Source organism: Macaca nemestrina, chromosome 12 (assembly GCF_043159975.1).
Source record: "Macaca nemestrina isolate mMacNem1 chromosome 12, mMacNem.hap1, whole genome shotgun sequence".
Classification (NCBI taxonomy): domain Eukaryota; kingdom Metazoa; phylum Chordata; class Mammalia; order Primates; family Cercopithecidae; genus Macaca; species Macaca nemestrina.
The window spans coordinates 50,226,722-50,248,119 of NC_092136.1; positions in this window are offsets into that span (position 1 = coordinate 50,226,722).

Sequence of the window (21,398 nt, forward strand, 5' to 3'; positions counted from 1 at the left end):
TGAGCATGATGATTGGAAATGTATTACTGTTCTCCAAAGCACTGAAAAAGACAGAAAACCTCTCAATTCATTTTATGAAGCTATCATAAACTTGATAATAAAATTGAACAAAAACAGTACATGTACCACAAATGAGAAACCACAGAACTCTGGAGTACAATTGTATTTATGGCTGCAGATGAGAAATCCTACAGCACACTAACAAAATGAATGTGTTGGCATTAAAAAATAATAAAATACGGTGCTATAGACTATTTGTGCCCTCCCCAACCAAATTCAGATGTTGAAGCCTAGTCCCTAATGTGAGGGTGTTTGGACACAGAGCCCCTGAGAGGTAATTAGGTCATGAAGGTGGGGCCCTCATGAGTGACATTAGTGCTCATATAAAAGAATCCCAAAGAGATCCCTCATCTCTTCTGCTCTGTGAGGTTGCAGAGAGAGGAAAATCATCCATAAAAAAAAGTAATCCCTTACAACAATTGTTTTAGGCAATATTTTGGGTTGAATGTTTGTGTTCCCCTAAAATGTGTACGCTAAAGTCCTAACCCCCAGTGTGATGGTATTTGAGGGTGAGGTTTTGGGGAAGTAATTAGGTTTAATTAGGTTGCTAGGGTGGGACTCTCATGATGGAATTTGTGCCTTTAGAAGAAGACAAAGAGAAAGCGAGAGATCACATAGGAAGTAGTCAACCTTCTGCAAGCTGAGAGGAGAGCCCTCCCCAGAAACCCACCTTGCTGGCACCCTGATCTCAAACTTCCTGGCCTCCACACCTGTGACAAATAAATGTCTGTCCTTTAAGCCACCTGGTCTATGATATTTTGTTATAGCAGACTCAGCAGATGAAGACCAGTAGGTATTATAAATTGAGTATTCCTTAGCCGAAGTGCTAGTAGGGAGTGGTGGCTCACACCTGTAATCCCAGCACTTTGGGAAGCCAAAGCGGGTAGATCACTTGAGGTCAGGAGTTTGAGATTGGCCTGGCCAACATGGTGAAACCCTGTCTCTACTAAACTACAAAAATTTGGCGGGCACCTGTAATCCCAGCTACTCAGAAGGCTGAGGCAGGAGAATCGCTGGAACCCAGGAGGCAGAGGTTGCAGTGAGCTGAGATCGCACCACTGCACCCCAGCCTGGGTGACAGAGGAGCAAGACTCCCTCTCAAAAAACAAAACAAAACAAAAAAAACCAAAGCGCTGGACCTCAGGAGTGTTTTAGATTTCAGAGTTTTTAATATTTGCATATACATAATAAGACATCTTGGGAATGGGACCCAAGTCTAAACAGGAAATTCACTTCCATTTCATGTATATCTTATTCACATATCATGAAGATAATTTTATACAATATTTTTAATGTTTTTGCACACCCATCATATAGGATAAGATGTGGGATTTTCCACTGGTAGCATCATGTTGGCACACAAAATGTTTCAGATTTTAGAGCATTTCAGATTTCAGATTCCCAGATTAGGGAGGCTCTATGTGTGTTATTACTTCCATTTTACATATTTGAGAACCACATGCAAGTGAAATAATTAGCCTAAAATAATAATGACTAATACGTAACAAAGGCAGTCTTGGAACCTAGGCTATTTGGTTTCAGAGTCTACAATTTGAACCACTTTAATCTCAATTTCTTTCTTTCCTCCTCGTTGTTACAATTTTAAAATAATTTAATAATAAAATTCAGTGTGAAGTAAATCCCTGGTAATTAGAGTGGGAGTTAGGGAAAATATAATGGGCAGCTGAATCTGTTACAAATAATATTTACTTTTAAAAAAGTAATGATTTTACATTTTATTAGAACCACTTTAATATGAGTTTTTCAAAAATTCTCCTGCTCCTAAAAGTTTCCTATATTAGACATATGTGTCAAAACCATTATTTAACTAAAATAAGTCCTACAAGTATTACGAAGGAGATAAAATTAACATTGTTTATTGAGGATTAAGATTGTCTTTCTAGAAAAAACAGTAGAAACATTTGAAAAGCAATAAAACTAGTAACAGCATTTACTAAGGTATCCAGTTATCAAATTAATATAAAAATAAGTAGCTTCTCTATACAGTAGAGATAGCTACTTAGAATTATATAAAGCGGGGGAGGAGGCAAAATAATAATAAAAAAATACATAAAGAAAATATAATCACATTAACAATAGCAATGAAAGTATAATAAGAACTAATCTTAACAAGAAATGTAACAGATCTATCTTAGAAATATCACCAACTTGACTTAGGGACATAAAAGATGTTAATAAATCAGGAGGCATTTCATGTCTCTAGATTAGAGGCTTCAATATTTTAAAGATGTCATTTCTCCTCAAATTAATTTATATATTTAATACAATCCCAATTAAAATTTGATGAGATTTTTGTTTGGAACTTGACCAAATGACTCCAAAGTTCATTTAGAAGAATAATTGTGTTAGAATAGTCATGAAAAGACTAGGAAAAATGAGTAACGAGATTGACTTTCCCTATTTGAAATTAAATTATGACTGTGGTGTAGTACCAAAGTAGTCAGATTTATAAAGCTAAAAAATAGTCCAGAAACTGAGCTAAGTATGTGTAATAATTTGGTATACATTAATTGTGGCAGTTAAAATATTAGGGAAAGAATCACCTATTTATTAAGTTGATTATTCAATAAAATATGACTGGTAGCAAGTGTACAGCCTTTAAAAAAAAAAACCACATTCAAGCTTTGTACCCATAATAGCTACAAAAATAAATTTTGGATATCTCAAAGTTTTGAACCAAAAAAAGAAACTGTTACACGCCAGAATACGTAAATAAGTATTTATCTAATCCTGTGACGGTGAATAACTTAAAATGTACAGACCCAATGGCTTAAAGAAAAAGATTAATAATGCCTTTGACTATATAAAATTCCGTAATTTGTGAATGACAAAACCAAACCTTGATCCACTTATCCATCTAAATACCATAAGCAACATTAAAAGGCAAACTATAAAAATATTTTGCAAGAAATATTACAAACAAAGATTTAGTTTTCTTAATCTTTTAAGGGCTCCTACAAGCCAGTAAAATAAAAAGGATATTCCAATAGGAAATGATCCAAGGACAGATTTGGCAATTCATAGACTGCTATATACGTAAGGTTTTAGCATTTAAAACATGCTAAACCTCACTAGATATCAAGGAAACATAATTAAAACATCAGTGAGATGACATTTTGTTATGAGGATTATTCTAGCAAACTACTTCCTAGAAAGTTTGTTGTACCAGGTTGAATTCCCAAAGTATATGAGAATACCTATTTATCCATGTCCTAGCCAACACTGGTTACTATTTCAATATTTTTCATTATTTTAAGGCTAGTAGGTTAAAACTGTTCTTGTAAAGCTTGAATAAAGATTCACCGCAGGTACTGTTATGGACAGATTTGCACCTGAACTAGTTAAAACTATGCAAAGTTGGCATAGCTGATCCAGTTTCACAATGGTCTGTTCTGTTTCTGTTTTAGATGGTTGCAACCATTTCTAAACTGAGCTCCCGACCAGAAAACAGGTTCTTCTTCTGAGACATTCATTCTCTTAGAGAAAAGGAGTGACATTCCGGATGCCCACCAGCAGCAGATGAACAGCAGGATCTTGTTTACCATGGAGAAATGTTGATTTCATATTTGTCTGTATGTGTGAGATGAATGCTGGGCATGATTTACTTACTCCAGAAAGTGTTGCCTGTAACGTGGAGACACAGGATGGTTTAAAAGGCAGAGTAATCACAGCACACACTATTCATCTTCGGCTGCCTCTGAGAACTGTGAGGGAGCTGATTAACTCTTGCAGAGGCTGGCTGCTGGGAGAAGCTGTCAGCTCCCACCTCTGTGTGGCTCTGTTCTCCGTAGTTTCTCATTGGCATGAGGTTTTCTGATCCCTCATACCCAACTTTAACCCAGAACCTCTTTGGATGGGGTTGAGAATTAAGTCATTCTCTTTTCTGAGTTAAGACTGATGATATTCCACATTGCTCACCCTCATACCATCGCCACTTGCCACCAAATCTGGAAACCTGTACTTTCACATTGATTGAAGGTTAGTTGTCTTGCCTAAGACAAATCCATCTTTTCCTCTTTTAGATAGGCCTGTCTATTCCATGATTCAACCTTGGTTCTTTCATCTTAGTTCTGATTGACTCCCTTGGTAAATACCAGTCTTCCTGTGGGCTGAGACCACTGTCATCCTTATTTCAGAGTGAGAGACTTGTTGCCCTGCATGGTCCATTCAAGAACCCAAGACTAATCCAAGGGGCCGAAATCTTGTTGCCAAAGGACAAAATTCCTTGGATAACCTTTGCCTGTCTAACTTTCTGTCACTTCATTTGAAATCTTTGCTGCTATTTTAGTTGTTCGATTCGCCCTTTAGTGTCAGCCAGTAACTAAAGGGGCCAGCTGTGCCTCTCAACTGTGAATTGTCTATCCAGATAATGTTTTGGTGACCCTCTATGTGCCATTCACTTGTCCAGTCCCTGACACCACAGAAGTAAATAATACATACAAGTTGCACCCTTCATTGTGATGACATTCTAGTGGAGGACACAAATATGAAATAAGTACATCACTGTAAATAATATCACATCAGAGGAATAAATGCTATGATGAAAACAGAACTGGTTAAGGGTTTAGAAAGTGATGGGGTAGGTAGGTAACATTTAATAAAATGATCAGGAAAGTTCCCTGGCCATTTGAAGAAGCATGACATTTGAGCCAAAACTTGAATGACAAGAACAACTCAACTATGAGAGGGCCTAGGAGAAGTGAATTTCAGGGAGAGCAGACAAGAAGTGAAAGCCATGATCTGCAAATGAGACAAAAGCAGTTAGAGGTACAGAAAGAAGGGTAGCATGGCTGAAGCCAAAAGAGTGCAGAAAAAAGTGTGTTAGATTAGTTTGGAGGGGTCAGCTAAGGCAGGTCATGCAGGCCATGGGAAGAAATTTGGTTTTTCTCTCAAGTGCCTTGGGAAATCTTTGGGGGAGTTTCCAAATAGAAAAGTGGTGCATCTGATTTACCAGCTACCTACTGACTTCCTTTCCCCATTCAGCCTGGAGGGTACCATCATGTCCAATGCCCTGCACTCAACCTATGACAGTGGTTTGTTTTCATATATGGACAGGAGTAAACAGAGGTTATCATTGAGGAGGGCTCGTGACTCATTTCAGCTTATACAATTACAATGCTGTCACCATGGCACATCAGTCGGCGGTGACTGTGGTCCATTAGCTGGGGTTCAGTTGGAGCTCAGAAAATCTTCAGAGAGGAATGTAGTCGGACAGGAGAGTCAGAACTAAGGAAGACTGCTGACTGGAATGCAGGGAAGAGGGTGGCTATAGAAGAAGATCATGGACGGGTCTGTGGGCAGTACTAACTTGCAAAGGTCAAGCTAGTATTGTCCAGGAGGCAAATCCAGGCAAATGCAATGCTAGAGGCTGAGACAGGCCACGGAAGGGTTATAGTGAGCCTACTTCTCTGGCAAGAAATAACAGCAGATTGCCGTCCTCTTACTGGGAGAAGCACATTTCCCAGAGCTGCTCTATCCTATGGTCTATTAGGGGTAGATACCCAGGATAGTGCCTATGTTCCTACTTCAGTTGTCAGGTCACATGCACTTCTTCTTGGCCTGAACTCAGCTAAAGGTGTGAAAATAGTGAGTGTAAGGTAGGAGTCAGTGAAGGTTAGTTTTACTTAGAGTTGGATGGAATGTGGCTTTTTTAAAAATCAGAATTTTCCATCTCAGGACTAGGAGGAATTACAACATTTCTGGTAGCTGGATTCTGGCCTGTTGTTTCTTAGGACTTAAAAGTCTACATAAAGTCTCTGTGATCCTGAAACTTGGAAGACAACATATGTGCAGATGGAAGAAAGTGAATGACACTGCTTGAATACGTATTATATGTCATACTTAATACTAGGGATTTTGCATATATTATTATAGTAATTTTCAATATTTCTAGGTGATGGGTAAAATAAATTCATTTTGTACCTAAAGAAACACAAGCTCAAAAATATTAATAAACATACCCCAGAAGAAACAATTAGCTAGCTGCCAATAAGTGATGAGTCAGTAGAAAATTTGGACTTGAAGACGGGCATTCTGAAGGATGTGGGCCATCTGGCTTTCACACCTTTGACACTGCAACGTTGATTCCTATGGTTGGTCACTTTGGCTGGTGAGGAGAGGGAGAATGTTCTATCCACCCCCTCTGGCACTTTATTGTGTAACTCATTATTATTTTTTTTTTTCGTATTTAACTCTCCAAATGGTGATGTCTTATCTCCTCAAGTTGATTATGATAGCTTAGAACACAGTGACATTGTCTTTCTATCCTTAGTAACGCTTTTCCTTGAATGAAATCTCAAAAATGTTTCTTACTGATGGATTGACAGTTCCTAAGTATGATCAGTTAGGTCAGTTTTGGTGGTGTATCCTAGACATCAGGGGAGGGGAAGGACTCTCAGGTGCCTAGAATACATAAACCAGTTCCCAGAGAGCATCTAACCCACTAGAGACAGTGAAGTAGTGGAGTTAATTGGATGCATGCATTGAAATGCCCAATAATTTAATTATATTCTTGCTACACTAAGAAAAACTAGAGAAAAGCATAAAGGAAAAAGAAATTATTATCTTAGTTTACCATTTTCTGGCCTTTTCCTATGTTTAAAAATCTTTTTAGATCTTGTCTTTTCACTTCCCCATTTATCCTGCTGAATTCTGGGTCCCCGGAGGTTCTCCAACAATGTTCCTCTCTAGAGTAAAGACTTGTGGAATAGTAGGGCTACACTCATACCTAGACTGTGTTTCACCATGAATTGCTTGTTTGAGAGGTTTGCTTTATACAAATATGAATCTGTTAGCACCTAAAGGCCAACAAAATGTTAGCCATAACAGGATATGCTATGTAATTTTTTGGAAAAGAAAGAAAACAAGCCCTTTCTACTTTTTTATGCATGATAACTAAGCGATTTCAAATAGTACCAGAATTTCTGTTTTTAAGATTGGTTAGAATATTTTCTCTTTGTCACTCTTGATACCTAAGATGATGGTTTAATATTGTTCACCCTGTATACTGATGAAATTTTTTGTTTGATTGGCTTTTTGTCTGATATTTGGTTTTGAAAGAAAATTTTATGGTTTTGTTTCACGAATAAATTATTGTTTGATGTTCCACTTTTCAGAAGGTTGAACAAATAACCATTCCAGATATTGTACTCTGGCTTTTTCCATGTTCGCAACTACCCTCTCTATCAAAACTCCTTCAGTTTTAGTTTAAAAATTAATTTAGTATCCCAGGAAAGATGAAAGGTGAAGGGGAGCCAGGAAGAAATATAAATGCCTCTTGTGTTCTAACCATGACCTCGTGTTGCTGGGACCATGAACTCACAGATTGGTCACTGTGAAATTAAGCACAGGGAGGCCTGGGACCTCAGTCTCCCAGTAAATGGGCATAAGCCAACACCACATCATTTCCTAAGAAACTCAAGGCAAGACAAAATGCCTTAGAATGGCCCACATGTGGAGTTGGCCCACAACACACACAGACTTACAGTCCTATCTGGATTTTAATGAAGAAGTGAATCTCTAGACAAGAACAGGGAACAGCTGCTCAATGTTACTCCACAGGTTGGTGTGAAAAGAAAGTGAACAAGTTAGGGAAAGCAAATACAGGGAAGACAGGAAAAGATTTAAGCAGACACAGGCCTTGGAAAGACATTTGACTTACTTAAGAATTCTGTGTTTCTGCATCGTCCCCCCACGGCTGGAGTCTCAGGGCCTGCTCTGTCACACATGCAAAACCAATCTGCTCCCGTGACATGGAGCATGAAAGTTCATCTCCTAAAACTTTACACCCTATTGAAAGAATATAATAGTGTTAAAGAAAAGCTAATTCTGTGATCCTTTCGCATCGGGCTACAGATGGGATGCCATTTTCAAGGGACATTTTTTTGCCCCAGTTCCCATCAAATAGCTCCTGAAATAGGCATGATACAGCCCCCTTGAATAAAATAAAATACCTTATTTAATTGCCTGAATGACACTCGGGATTGTGCTGCCAAAGCAAGCCCAAACAAGCCCAACCAGAGGCAACATCAAGTGGGAGGAACTTGACTCTGAGGCAGCTCCAGCCCCAGCCCACACTGACTGCCAGCCCAGGCTGATGGAAATGAAAACAGGTCTGGGAAATGCAAATGAAATCTGTAGAGGAGCTGAAAGGAGAAGAAACCATTTCCCAGGGTAATGAGCTCGCTGATTGCAAGGATGGCACCTCAGCCTGGCCTTCAGAACTCAGCCTTTACACATGGAAGACAGGGTCAGGGACTGGTGAGACAGGAGGGGCATCTGACCAGCCACAGCCACCAATTCTGCTTACCCAAGTGCTGCCTCTATATGCCCCTTTGGTTCCAGAATTCTGGGTCCATCTTGGTTTTCTCTGTATACTTCTGCCATTTGTGAGGATTTGCCCAGGGTCCATAGCATTTTTACTACTGCAAGGGCAGTAAGGCTTGGATCTTCCAGGAGACCCCCAATTTTATTTATTGGTTGAGCTCATCCTAATTTTAAACACTGTTAAAATCACAAGAACACCATCTACCTGTCCTGTCTGTGTCATCTGTTGCTAGTCTCCAAGGAGCTTAGATGAAGAAGTTGTGAATTATCTTTGTGGAGGATACATTTTTTACGTGGAAACATACATTACACTAAACCAAGTGGTGATTTTTGCCCAGAACATATCTTGCAAGAACTCCTGCAACAGAATTATATTAAAAAGATTTGTAATCAAAATGCACAATATTTCACATTAATCAAATATTAATCAAAATGCACAATACTCCTCAGTGTATAAAGCTGGTACATTCTCTGCTCATCCCAGCCTTCTTTAGAATATCAGACATTATCAGACATTTTTAACATGGGCTTCCTCCTGGTCCTTCCTTTTTCCAACAAGATGCTTTGGCCCCTCCCCACTCCTCTGTAATTTAAAGGCTCTTCTATCCACTGATTTAGAGTAGCTATTTCATCTGCCTCATATTTTGGGACAAGAATTTAGAACAAGTAGTTATTTGGGAAGTAATCCCAGGAAACACTAACAAAGGATTGAGGAAGTAAGACAAGGAAAGGAAAAGGCTAATAAAAGGTGTGTTACCAAGTAGATAACTACTGTAGATAACTGAAATGATTCCTGCTGGGGAACTCTGGGAGCCTGTGTAGAACACCTGCTGCAGAGTTATCCCACCTGAGAGGCCAGCCACCAGTGCTACTTTTACATCAATCCTCATTATTCATTAGTTAAGGACTGCTGGAGAAGGAGTATTAGTTCTCCAGCACTTCTGACCCAATGAGCACATGGGCATAGTAGAGTTTAGTCACCAAGAATAATCCTCAGGCAAAGAGATTCATTTTGCTGGTGGTTGGCTGTCAGGCATGATAATGTAAAGCCCAGGGGAACGAGGGGAAGCACTGATAAACCTACTCTCATAATCCCAGCAGAATTCTCTTTGGCAGACAAACAGGGGGAAGAACTTTATTTCTCTACATTTGCCATCTAATTTCCTTCTTTCTTATCCAGTCGTTCTTTGCTGTTCAGAGATATCCTCTGAGAAGCATACCATCACTTGCATCAATGGACTATTGAAAGGAGGTTCTTAAATGTAGATTCATATTGACAGTCCATGAAAAGTCTCTGGCTGGGAAGACAGGGTCAAGGTTCTCATTTCCATGTAGATCACCCCAGCCCTGTGGTGCCCAGCTGAGAAGCTGGTGAGGGCAGAGCTGCAATGTATGCTGTGTTGCGGGGCTGCATCTTCTTGTAAAAAGGTGTGCGTTGCTTTTTCTCAAAAGGCGCTGTCCACTCATCAAGCATGTGTCCAGACAGAGGAGGTGTTTGTTGTAATTTGCATAAAGTTGGTGCTGTATCAGCTGCATGCTTACACCACTTTATGACCCAGGTTCTTAGGGTAACTGGCTATTAGCAATGAGCTCTTTCCAATGGGATCAGTGGAAATCAGGGAATGAAGTTCTGAAAATATTCGCACAGACATTAAAACATCACAAGCCCTGCCATGACTGTAAGGCTTCCTGCAGGATTTTACCTGAAAAAAATAAACAGTTTCACCAAGGTATTAATGCAAAGGGGTGAGGCAGGTACAATCTAGGTATAGCATGGACACCTGTGTTTTTCAAATCAGGACACGTGAGTCTCAGTAGGTACGTTATGGGAAATTCTGAAGAGACTGTTATAGAGTGTCTATGGCTTCAACTGTGTGCTGTTGAGGATATTGTGACAGGCCAGGGAAGGAAACATCCCATGATTTTTTCCCCATGGATTTTGACAAAGGAGAGTAATAATTTGCCAAAGTGGAAAGAGCCCTGAAATAGAAGTCTAGAGGCAGGAGTATTCCTAGTTTGGCCTTAAAATAATCATAACTTATGAACCAATGATTTCATAGCTAAGTATCAGTCCTAGAGAAAGAAGCTAAAATGCAGACAGGGATTTATGCACAAAAATGTTTATTACAGCATTATGTGCAATAAAAAACCTGGAAACAGTCAAAATACCTGGTGGTTAAGGTATGGTTAATTAATGCAATTAATGTTTGAAAAGAATTTTTAATAACGTGGAAGAGTAATGGTAAGTGAGCAAAGTAGAATACAAGGCCAGTATATAAGGGTAGGGTGTGGGGAGGAGTGGAAAAAAGGCTGAGGGGAAATGTGCCAAAACATTAAGATATTTTTGCCTGTAGATAATGGGATTATGAGTGATTTCTTTTTCTGCTTCTTATTTTTTTATACTTCCATTTTTCCACGATTAAGTATCCTGCACAATCTGAAAAAAATAACAAAAGAAAATTACACTTATTCTAGCTGTGGAATGCTGATTCGGATTCTTAGCTCTGATACTTGTGGAGTATTCGAGCCTTTGGTTCAGTGCAGAAAGGGCCAGGGCCTGTTTGAACCCATGCTGTGATATGCAGTTTAGAGTTTTTAGGGAGTTACCAGTGCTTCATCCTCATAATGAGCAGCACCAAAGATACTGAGTGGGAAAGAGCCTTCATTATAACATATATGGATATGATACCTAATTCTGGTTACCCTTCGATTCTGTTGAGTTCTTTTGGGCATTCTATCTGAATGCAATCAGTTCTAATAGATTTGCAAAAATTGAGTTCAGGGATTTGTAAGAGGGAAGAGCTTTCATCAGGTCATGGTGAACTTATTTAGATATTGCCTGATACCATGGACTCTCTGGGATACCAGCTTGTACCTATCTATGACATCTCTATTTTAGCTCACTATAGTTGCAATGTTGACAGTTGAGTTGGGTTTTGAAGGGCGAATAGGAGTTCTCCTGTTCAATAGAGAAGCACTGGGGAGCAGGCATTTCCGGCAGAGAATTGCATTTGCATAGACAAAAGGCTTTATTCAAGGGACACTGCGGGGAGGAGTAAGGAGCTTCATGTGACTGTGTAGGCTGTAAGCTTTGGGGAATGGAATGGGAATAGCAAAAGATAGCTAGTTGGAATCAGGTAAGAAGAGAGGACTTCCAAGTTCCACTTAGGAGCTTGAATGTTATCTTCAAGGTAAAGAACATCTTTTAGCAGAAGAGGGACCCTGATAGTTGTTTCCTACATTGGTTATTCACATTGTGTTATCATAAATTTTTATGTCTGCAGCCCACATTTCCTTTTTTTACCCATGAACTCACTCTTTTAAATTTAAATACTGTATATTTAGCTTGAACCTAAACAATAAAGTATCATAGGCTTAATAGGCTAGTTATTCCTTTCAATATATTTGCTATAATAATATACCTATTAACATAAAGACAATCTTCTCATGTACCACCTTAACTCACTTTGCATATATATAGCACTCTGGGAAAATACTGTTACTGCTCATTCATTCATTCATCCATTCATTCACCCAATAACAATTTTGAATACCTACTATATGCCAAGAGATGATAAAATAGCATTAGAGACTATGAAGATGATTTTTAAACCATTATGAAATTACAATACAGTTAGATGAGTATATGAGTAAAGGGACTATATTTTTTAAAGATTCATGTAGAAATACTATAAGAAATGGTTTATAGGTAACAAAACTGGAGACAGAAAGATTTGTCAGAAGGTTCCTGCAATGGCCCAGGTCGAAATATGACAAACACTTGATCTAAGATGCTGGCAGAAGAAAATGAAAAGAGGAAACACATGTGAAATATTTTTATATGGTAAAAATCAACAGGCCTTGATGAGCCATTTGGTACATGATCTCTCCTGAGGGGAAGCAAGAGAGGAAGGCATAAAGGCTGACGAAGTGTTTTAGTTCGCATGTTCTCTTCTTTATCTGACACCCCTAAGGGAGCTTGTCTGGCTCAGCATCCTTCCCGTGTATCTTCCTGTACTTCAGAGGCCTGGAAAACTAACAACTGCATGTCCCAGACTATCTTGAAGTTAAGTTTTCCAGCAGCAAAATGCACTCATGCAAGACTAGAATTTGGAAGTGAGTTAAGCAGAGGGAAAGATGTGGCAAGGAAACATCCATTTTCTTCTGGAGTGGACCTAGATGCCACAGCATGGCTTTGGAGCCAACACTCCTGACCAAGGCTTATGCCCCATTATCGCTGCTCTATAGGTATGAGTCTAGGGCTGGCAATTGGCCCAATAATTTCCTAATTTTTCTTCTTGCTGAATGACACAGCAGACAGAACAGTTCTCTCAGTGGATCACTTTGGCATTGTCACTCTAGAATCATCTTTGGAGGCCCACCTGGAGCCCGCTCCTCTAGCCCTTCCACTGATTTTGTAAACACCCTATTTCCTTTATTAAATTTCTCTCTTTAAAATAGCTAGAATGGGGTTGGGAGTAGTGGCTCACACCTGTAATCCCAGCACTTTGGGAAGCTGAGGAGGGTAGGATCACTTCAGCCCGGGAGTTCGAGACCAGCCTGGGCAACATAGTGAGATCCTATCTCTATAACAGAAAGCAAAGCAAAACAAAACAAAACAAAATCTCACAAATTAAAATAGCTAGAATGGTTTCTGTTTTCTGCCCCCAAACCTTGACTGATTCCACTACTCAGAGTCAGATTTAGTCAAAGACTGTCTTACACAACTTAATATTTGTGTGCATGTGAATCCCTTATACTCAATTAGTCTATGAGGTCCTTGGAATTTGCCTTTCTTAGCAGCTATCATTAAACTTATTTTGAAGAAAGCACTATTTGTCTTCTTGATTCTGATTCTGAAAAGAGGTTAGAGTCACACAGGCAAAATAGAATATTACTGACTCAAGAGAAAGCAGTCCTAGGACCACTAGCAGGAAAAAGATGCTCACTTTGTGGATATAGTCTTGGTCATAGAAGAGAAGCCTCCTGTTGTTTAAGCATCATGGTGACATTGGATTGAACCATAGTGGAGATGAGGGGAGGACACATGACAGATTTTAGAGTTCTGTGAAGTCTGCTGCACATCTCTTGTTGGAGGGAGGAAAGGGGCCCTTCCACGACTGTTACTTCCAAAGGCTAACATCTCAGCAGGGTAGGAGCTTGTCTAATGAGCCCATAACAACTAAGAGCAGTGTGGTTCTTGACCCTGACTGCCCATTGGAACTCTCTGCTGGCACTAATGACCTGCCCTCAGAGATTCTCATTTATTTCATTTAGGAGAGGTCTAGGAATCACTAATTTTAAAAGCCCCCAATACGTTTAATGTAGCAGGGTTGAGAACAACTGACCTAGTGTTCAAATATTTTGCCATGCAGACAGTCATAGTGGCATTTTGTATTTTGTAATAATTTCTTATATCTCTATTGGATTTATTGTTTAGTCTGCATTTTCATTTGTGGCATTTTACATTTATACTTTCTCATTCTCATTTTTTTCCTTGTTCTATCTTGTCAGAAAAGTTTTTATTATTAATGTTTGGGTTTTGTTTATGCTATAATTTAGCTACATCTCACAGATTTTGACATGTAGCTTACTTGTAACCACTTAGTTCTAAATATTTTCTATTATTATAATTTATTTTCTGACTCATGAATTTTTTTTTAAATGTGTGCATGTGTTTATTTAAAGTCTATTCATATGGGTGGTTACCTTCCCTTTTTCTTTTTTTTTTTTTAATTATTTTTGGCCTCTTTGACAAATATCTCTCCATTTTACCCACCCTCCAGCCCTTGACAACCACCATTCTACTCTCTGCTTCCCTGGTTCAACTTTTTCAGATTCCCTGTATAAGTGAGATCATGTAGTATTTGTCTTTCAGTGACTGTTTCATTTAGCATAATATCCTCTAGGTTCGTTTATGTTGTTGTAAGTAGTAGGATTTCTTTCTTTTGAAAGCTGAATAGTATTATATTTTATTTATATATGTGTATATATATATATACACACACACACATATACACACATTCACACATATATATACACAAGCACATACATATACACATATAAATACATATATCTCATATTTTCTTTATCCACATATCTATCAGTGTGCATTTAATTAAATCCATATCTTGTCTATTGTGAATAGCACTGTAATAAACATGGGAAAGCAGATATCTCTTCGAGATACTGATTTTATTCTCTTTGTATATATACACAGAAGTAGGATTGCTGGGTCATATGGTAGTTCCATTTTTAACCTTTTCAGAAACGTCTATACTTTTTTTCACAACGGTTGTATCAAATCAGATTCACACAATAGTATACAAGTGCTCCCTTTTATTCACATTCTTGCCAACACTTATCTGTTGTCTTTTTTTTATCATAGCCATTCTAACAAGTGTGAGGTGATGTCTCATTGTGGTATTGATTTACATTTTCCTGATGATTAGTAACGTTGAACATTTTTTCATATACCTGTTGGCCATTCATATATCTTTTTTAAAGAAATGTCTATTAAGCTTCATTACCATTTTTTAAGTGGATTATTATTTTTGGCATTAAGTGTTGTTTTGATATTTGGTATTAATATTGAGCTCCTTTTATATTTTGGATATTGACTCCTTATCAGCTGTATGGTTTATAAATATTCTCTTTCATTTCACAGGTTGTCTGTTCACTATGTTGATTGTTTCCTTTGCTGTGCAGAAGCTTTTTAATTTAATGTAATCCTATGTGTTTATATTTTCTTTTGTTGTCTGTGCTTTTGGGGCATATCCAAAATAATCATTGCCCAGACCAATATCATGGAGCTTTTTACCTATGTTTTTCTTAAAATAATTTTACAGTTTCAGGTCACATATTTAAGCCCTTAATCCATTTTAATAAATTTTTATAAATGATGTAAGCTAAGGTTCTAATTTCATTATTCTGCTTGTGGATAGCCAGTTCTCCCAGTACCATTTATAGAAGAGACTATTTGTTCCCCTTTGGGTATTCTTGGCAGCTTTATCAAAGATCAATTGATTGTAAATGTGTGGATTTATTTCTGGGCTCTCTATTCTGTTCCACTGGGCTACATGTCTGTTTTTATGTCATTAACATACTGTTTTGATTCCCATGGCTTTATAGTATGTTTTGAAATTGGATAGTGTGATGCCTCCAGTTTTGTTCTTCTTGCTCAAGATTGCTTTGATTATTTGGGATCTTTTGTAGTTCCACATGAATTTTAGAATTGCTTTTTCTATTTCTATGAAAAATGTCATTTGAATTTTGATGGAGATTGCATTGAATTTATGGAATACTTTGGGTATCATGAACATTTTGACAATATTAATTTTTCCAAACCACCAACAATGGATCACTTTCCTTTTGTTTCTTCTTCAATTTCTTTCATCAATTTTTTATACTTTTCAGCATACAGATTTTTTCCCTTGATTAAATTAATTCATAAGTAATTTATTTATTTTTGATGCTATTGTAAATGGAATGTTTTCCTTAAATTTTTCAAGTAGTTTGAAGTAGTTTGTTGTTAACGTATTGAACCAATTGATTTTTGTATATTAATTTTATATCTTGCAACTTTACTAAACTCGTTTATTAGTTCTAATAGGGTTTTTGTTGTTGCAGTCTTTGGAGTTTCTCTATATAAGATTTTTAAATCTGCAGAGACAATTTAACATCTTTCTTTCTGATTTGGATGCTTTTTTTTTCTTCTTCTTTTTTTTTTTTTTTTGCCTAATTAATCTGGTTAGGACTTTCAGCAGTAAATTGAATAGAAGAGGTGAGAATGGGCATCCTTGTCTTATTTTTTATCAAAGAGAAAAAAGTTTCAGCTTTTTACCATTGAATATAATGTTAGCTGTGGATTTTTCATATATGGCCTTTATATGTTGAGGTACATTCCTTATATACCTAATTTATTTACAGTTTTTGTTATGAAAGGAGTTTTGAATGCTTCTGCATCTATTGAGATGATTATATGATTTTTATTCTTTATTCTCTTAATGTGGTGTGTCACATTGATTGATTTGCATATGTTGACTATTCTTCTATCCTAGGGGTAAATCCCACTTAATTATGTAGTGTTGTGTTGAATTAGGTTTGCCAATACTTTGTTGAGGATTTTTGCATCTATGTTATTCAGGGATATTGGCCTATAATTTTCTTTTCTTGCAGTGTCCTTATCTGGCTTTGATATCAGGGAAATGCTAGCCTTGGAAAGTGCATTTGAATGTATTCCTTCCTCTACAATTTTTGGAAGAGTTTAAGAAGGATTGATATTTATTTGTTTTTAAAAGTTTGGTAGAATTTACAGTAAAGCCATCAAGTCCTAGAGTTTTCTTTGTAGGGAGATTTTTTTTTTTTTTTTTTTTTTTTTTTTTTTTTTTTTTTAGACAGAGTCTTGCTCTATAGCCCAGGCTGGCGTGCGGTGGTGCGATCTCAGCCCCCTGCAAACTTTGCTTCCTGGGTTCAAGCAATTCTCCTGCCTCAGCCTCCTGAGTAGCGGGATTACAGGTGCCTGCCACCACACCCCACTAATTTTTTGTATTTTTAGTAGAGACAGGGTTTCGCTATGTTTGCCAGGCTGGTTTCGAACTCCTGACCTCAAGTGATCCGCCTGCCTTGGCCTCCCAAAGTGCTAGGATTACAGGCATGAGCCAACACACCCAGCCTCTAGGGAAATATTTGATTATACTGATTCAATCTCTTTGCTCATTATTGGTCTGCTCAGATTTTCTAGTTTTTCATGATTCAGTCTTGGTAGGCTGTGTGATTCTAAGAATTTATCTATTTATTCTAGGTTATCCCATTTGTCGATATGTAGCTGTACAAAGTAGTCTCTTTTGATTACTTGTATATCATAAAAGTATCAGTTGTAGTGTCCTCTTTTTAATTTATAATTTAATTTATTTGAGCCTTCTCTCTTTTTTTCTTGATTAGACTAGCTGAAGGTTTGTCAATTGAGTTTCTTTTCAAATAACCAGCTCCTATTTCATTGATCTTCTGTATCTTTCTTAGTTTCTACTTCATTTATTTCTACTCTGATCTTTATTATTTCCTTCCTTCTGCTAACTCCGGCTTAGTTTGTTCTTCTTTTTAAGTTACTTGAGGCGTAACATTAAGTTTTTTATTTGAGATCATTCCTTTTTCTTAATGTGGGTGTTTATCACGATAAACTTCCCACTTAGAAATGCTTTTGCTACATCTCATAAGTTTTATTTTAGTTTGAATATTGTTTTTAGTCTTAATTGATACATAATTGTTATACATATTTATGGGGTACGGAGTGATATCTTGATACATGCATAAAATGAGTAATGATCAAATCAAGGTAACTAACATAACCATCATCTCAAACACTTATTATTTCTTTTGTTTTTTGTTTTTGAGACAGAATTCACTTTGTCACCCAAACTAGAGTCCAGTGGCGCAATCTTGGCTCACAGCAACCTCCCAGATTCAAGTAATTCTCTTACCTCTACTTCAGCCTCCCAAGTAGCTGGAATCACAGGCATGCACCACCACGCCTGGTTAATTTTTTTTTTTTTTTTTGGAGACGGGGTTTTGCTCTTGTTGCCCAGGTTGGAGTGCAATGGTGCCATCTCGGCTCACTGCAACCTCTGCCTCCCGGATTCAAGCCATTCTCCTCCTTCAGCTTCCCAAATAGCTCGGATTACAGGTGCCCACCACCATGCCCAGCTAATTTTTTGTATTTTTAGTAGAGACAGGGTTTCACTATGCTGGCCAGGCTGGTCTAAAACTCCTGACCTCAGGCAATCCACCCACCTCGGCCTCCCAAAATGCTGGGATTATAGGTGTGAGCCACTGCACCCAGATCAATTTTTGTATTTTTAGTAGAGATGGGGTTTTATCATATTGGCCAGGCTGGCCTGGAACTTCTGACCTCAAGTGATTTGCCTGCCTCTGTTTCCCAAAGTGCTGGGATTACAGGCATGAGCCACTGTGCAGGGCCTATTATTTCGTTTTGTTGAAAACATTCAGAATCCTCTCTTCTAGTTATTTGAAAATATATCACAAATTATTGTTAACTATAGCTACCCCACAGTGCTATAGAACACTAGAACTTATTCTATCTAACTGTAATTTTGTATCTATTAACAAACCTCTCCCTATCCCCACAACCAACCCTCCTACCTTTTTCATTGTCTAGTAACCACTATTCTCCCTACTTTTATGAGATCAATTTTTTAAAGCTTCTATATATAAGTGAGAACAAATAGTACCTATCTTTCTTTGCCTGGCTTATTTCTCTTAATATAATTTCATAAGTTTGGGTATGTTGTGTTTCCATGTTTTCTTGTCCCAAGATTTTTTTTTTTTAATTTCCCTTTTGATTTCTTCTTTGACCTGTTGGTTGTTCAGGAATATGTTGCTTCTTTGACTCATTGGTTGTCCAGGAGTATTTGTGAATTTTCAAATTTTCCTTCTGTTACAGATTTCTTGTTGTATATCATTGTCATCAGAAAATATATTTGATATGATTTCAATCTTTTAAAATTTGTTAAGATATGTTTTATGGTGTAACATTTTTGCTCTATACTGACGAATATTGCATGTGTGCTTGAAAGGAATGTGTATTCTGCTACTGTGTGAATAATATTGTTTACGTCTATTAGGTCCATTTGGTCTGTAGTGTTCAAGTCTACTGTTTTCTTACTCGGTTTCTCTCTGGACTGTCTATTCACTGTTGAAAGTGGGGCATTAAAGTCCTCTACTATTACTGTATTGCTATCTATTTTTTCCTTCAGTTCTGTAAATATTTGCTTTATATATTTAGGTGCTCCAATATATTGATGCATATATATTTACAATTTTTAGGTCCTCTTGATAAATTGATCCCTTTGTCATTATCTAATGACTTTCTTTGTCTCTTGTGACAGTTTTTGGCTTATAATCTACTTTAATGTAAGCATAGCCACCTCTTCTTTCTTTTGGTTACCATGTGCATAGAATATATTTTTGCATCCCTTTGCTTTTAGGCTATGTGTTTTCTTAAATCTAAAGGGAGTCTCTTTTATTTAGCACATAATTAAATTTTGTTTATTTAATCCATTTAACCATGCCATGTCTTTTGATTGGAGAATTTTATTCATTTACATTTAAGTTAATTATTGATACTTAAGAACTTAATATTGCTGCTTTTTACAATTATATTGACTATGTTTTAGTTGTAGTTTCTTTGCTTTCTTCTTCCTTTCTTTCTTTGTGATTTTTTTTTTTTTTGTAGTGATATGCTTGGATTTTTTTTTTCTTTAATGTCTGTGTATCTACTACAGTTTTTTTATTTGTGATCACCATGAGGCTTACATAAAGCACCTTACAGTTACAGCAGTCTATTTTAAGTTGATAACAACTTAATTTCAACTGCATGCAAACACTCTGCACTAACTTCTACATTTTATGTTATTGATGTCACAATTTATATCTTTGTATATTGTGTACCTATGAATAAATTATTGTAGCTATATTGATTTTTTTTTTAAGACAGGGTCTCACTGTATCACCCAGGCTGTAGTGCAGTGGCATGATCTTGGCTCACTGCAACCTCCACCTCCTGGGTTCAAGTGATTCTCCTGCCTCAGCCTCCTGAGTAGCTGGGAGTGCAGGCACGCATCACTATGTCTGGCTAATTTTTTTATTTTTTTAGATGGAGTTGCACTCTTGTTGCCCAGGCTGGAGTGCAATGGTGCAATCTCAGCTCACTGGAACCTCTGCTCACTGGGTTCAAGTGATTCTCCTGCCTCAGCCTCCCGAGTAGCTTCCAATTACAGGTACCCACCACCATGCCCAGCTAATTTTTTTCATTTTCAGTAAAGACAGGGTTTCACCATGTTGGCCAGGCTGGTCTTTAACTCCTGACCCCTCAGGTTGTCTGCCTGCCTTGGCCTCCCAAAGTGCTGGGATTACAGGTGTGAGCCACTGTGTCTGGCCTATTTTTGTATTTTTAGTAGAGACAGTGTTTCACCATGTTGGCCAGGCTGGTCTTGAATTCCTGGCCTCAAGTGATCCACCCACCTTGGCCTCCCAAAGTGCTGGGATTACAGGCGTGAGCCACTGTGCGTCACCACTATATTGATTTTTAATTCTTCAGATTTTGTCTTTTATACTAAAGCTAAAATTATTTATGCATCAACATTACAGTATTATGGTATTTGTATTGGACAATATTCTCACCTTTACAGTGAGTTTTATACTTTTATAGATTATGTTGTTAATATCCTTTTAATTTAACTTGATGTACCCTCATTAGCATTTCTTATAAAGCAGGTCTAATAGTGATGAACTCCCTCAGCTTTGTTTATCTCGTGGGGCAGGTGGGTGGAACACCTTTATTTTTCTTTCATTTCTGAAAAACAGCTTTACTAGGTACAGTATTCATGGTTAGCAGGGTTTTTATTTGTTTGTTTGTTTGTTTTTGTTTTGTTTTGCTTCTTTCAGTACTTCGAATATTATCCTACTGTCTCGGCCTGCAAGGTGTCTGCTGAGAAATCCACTGATAGTCTTAATGGGGTTTCCTTGTATGTAATGAGTCAATTTTGTCTTGCTGCTTTTGAAAATCTCCGTCTTGACTTTTGAGAATTTGATTATGATCTTGGAGAAGATCTTTTTATGTTTAACCTATCTGGAGTTCTTTGGGAATCATGGATCTGAATGTTTATTTCCCTCTTCAGATTTGAAAAATTTTCTGTCATTATTTATTTAAGTCAGTTTTTGTTCCTTCTCCTTTCCCTGCTTCTTCCGAGACTCACATGATATGTATATGTTACACTGCATGGTGTCCCATAAGTCCTGTAGGCTTTCTTCACTATTTTTTATTTTATGTTCTTTTTGTTTCTCTGAATGGGTAATTTCAAATGATTTATATGCAAGCTTACTGATTCTTTCTTCTGCTTATTTGAGTCTGCTGTTGAAGTTATCTATGGGATTTTTCAGTTCATTTGTGTTCTTCCACTCCAAAGTTTCATTTT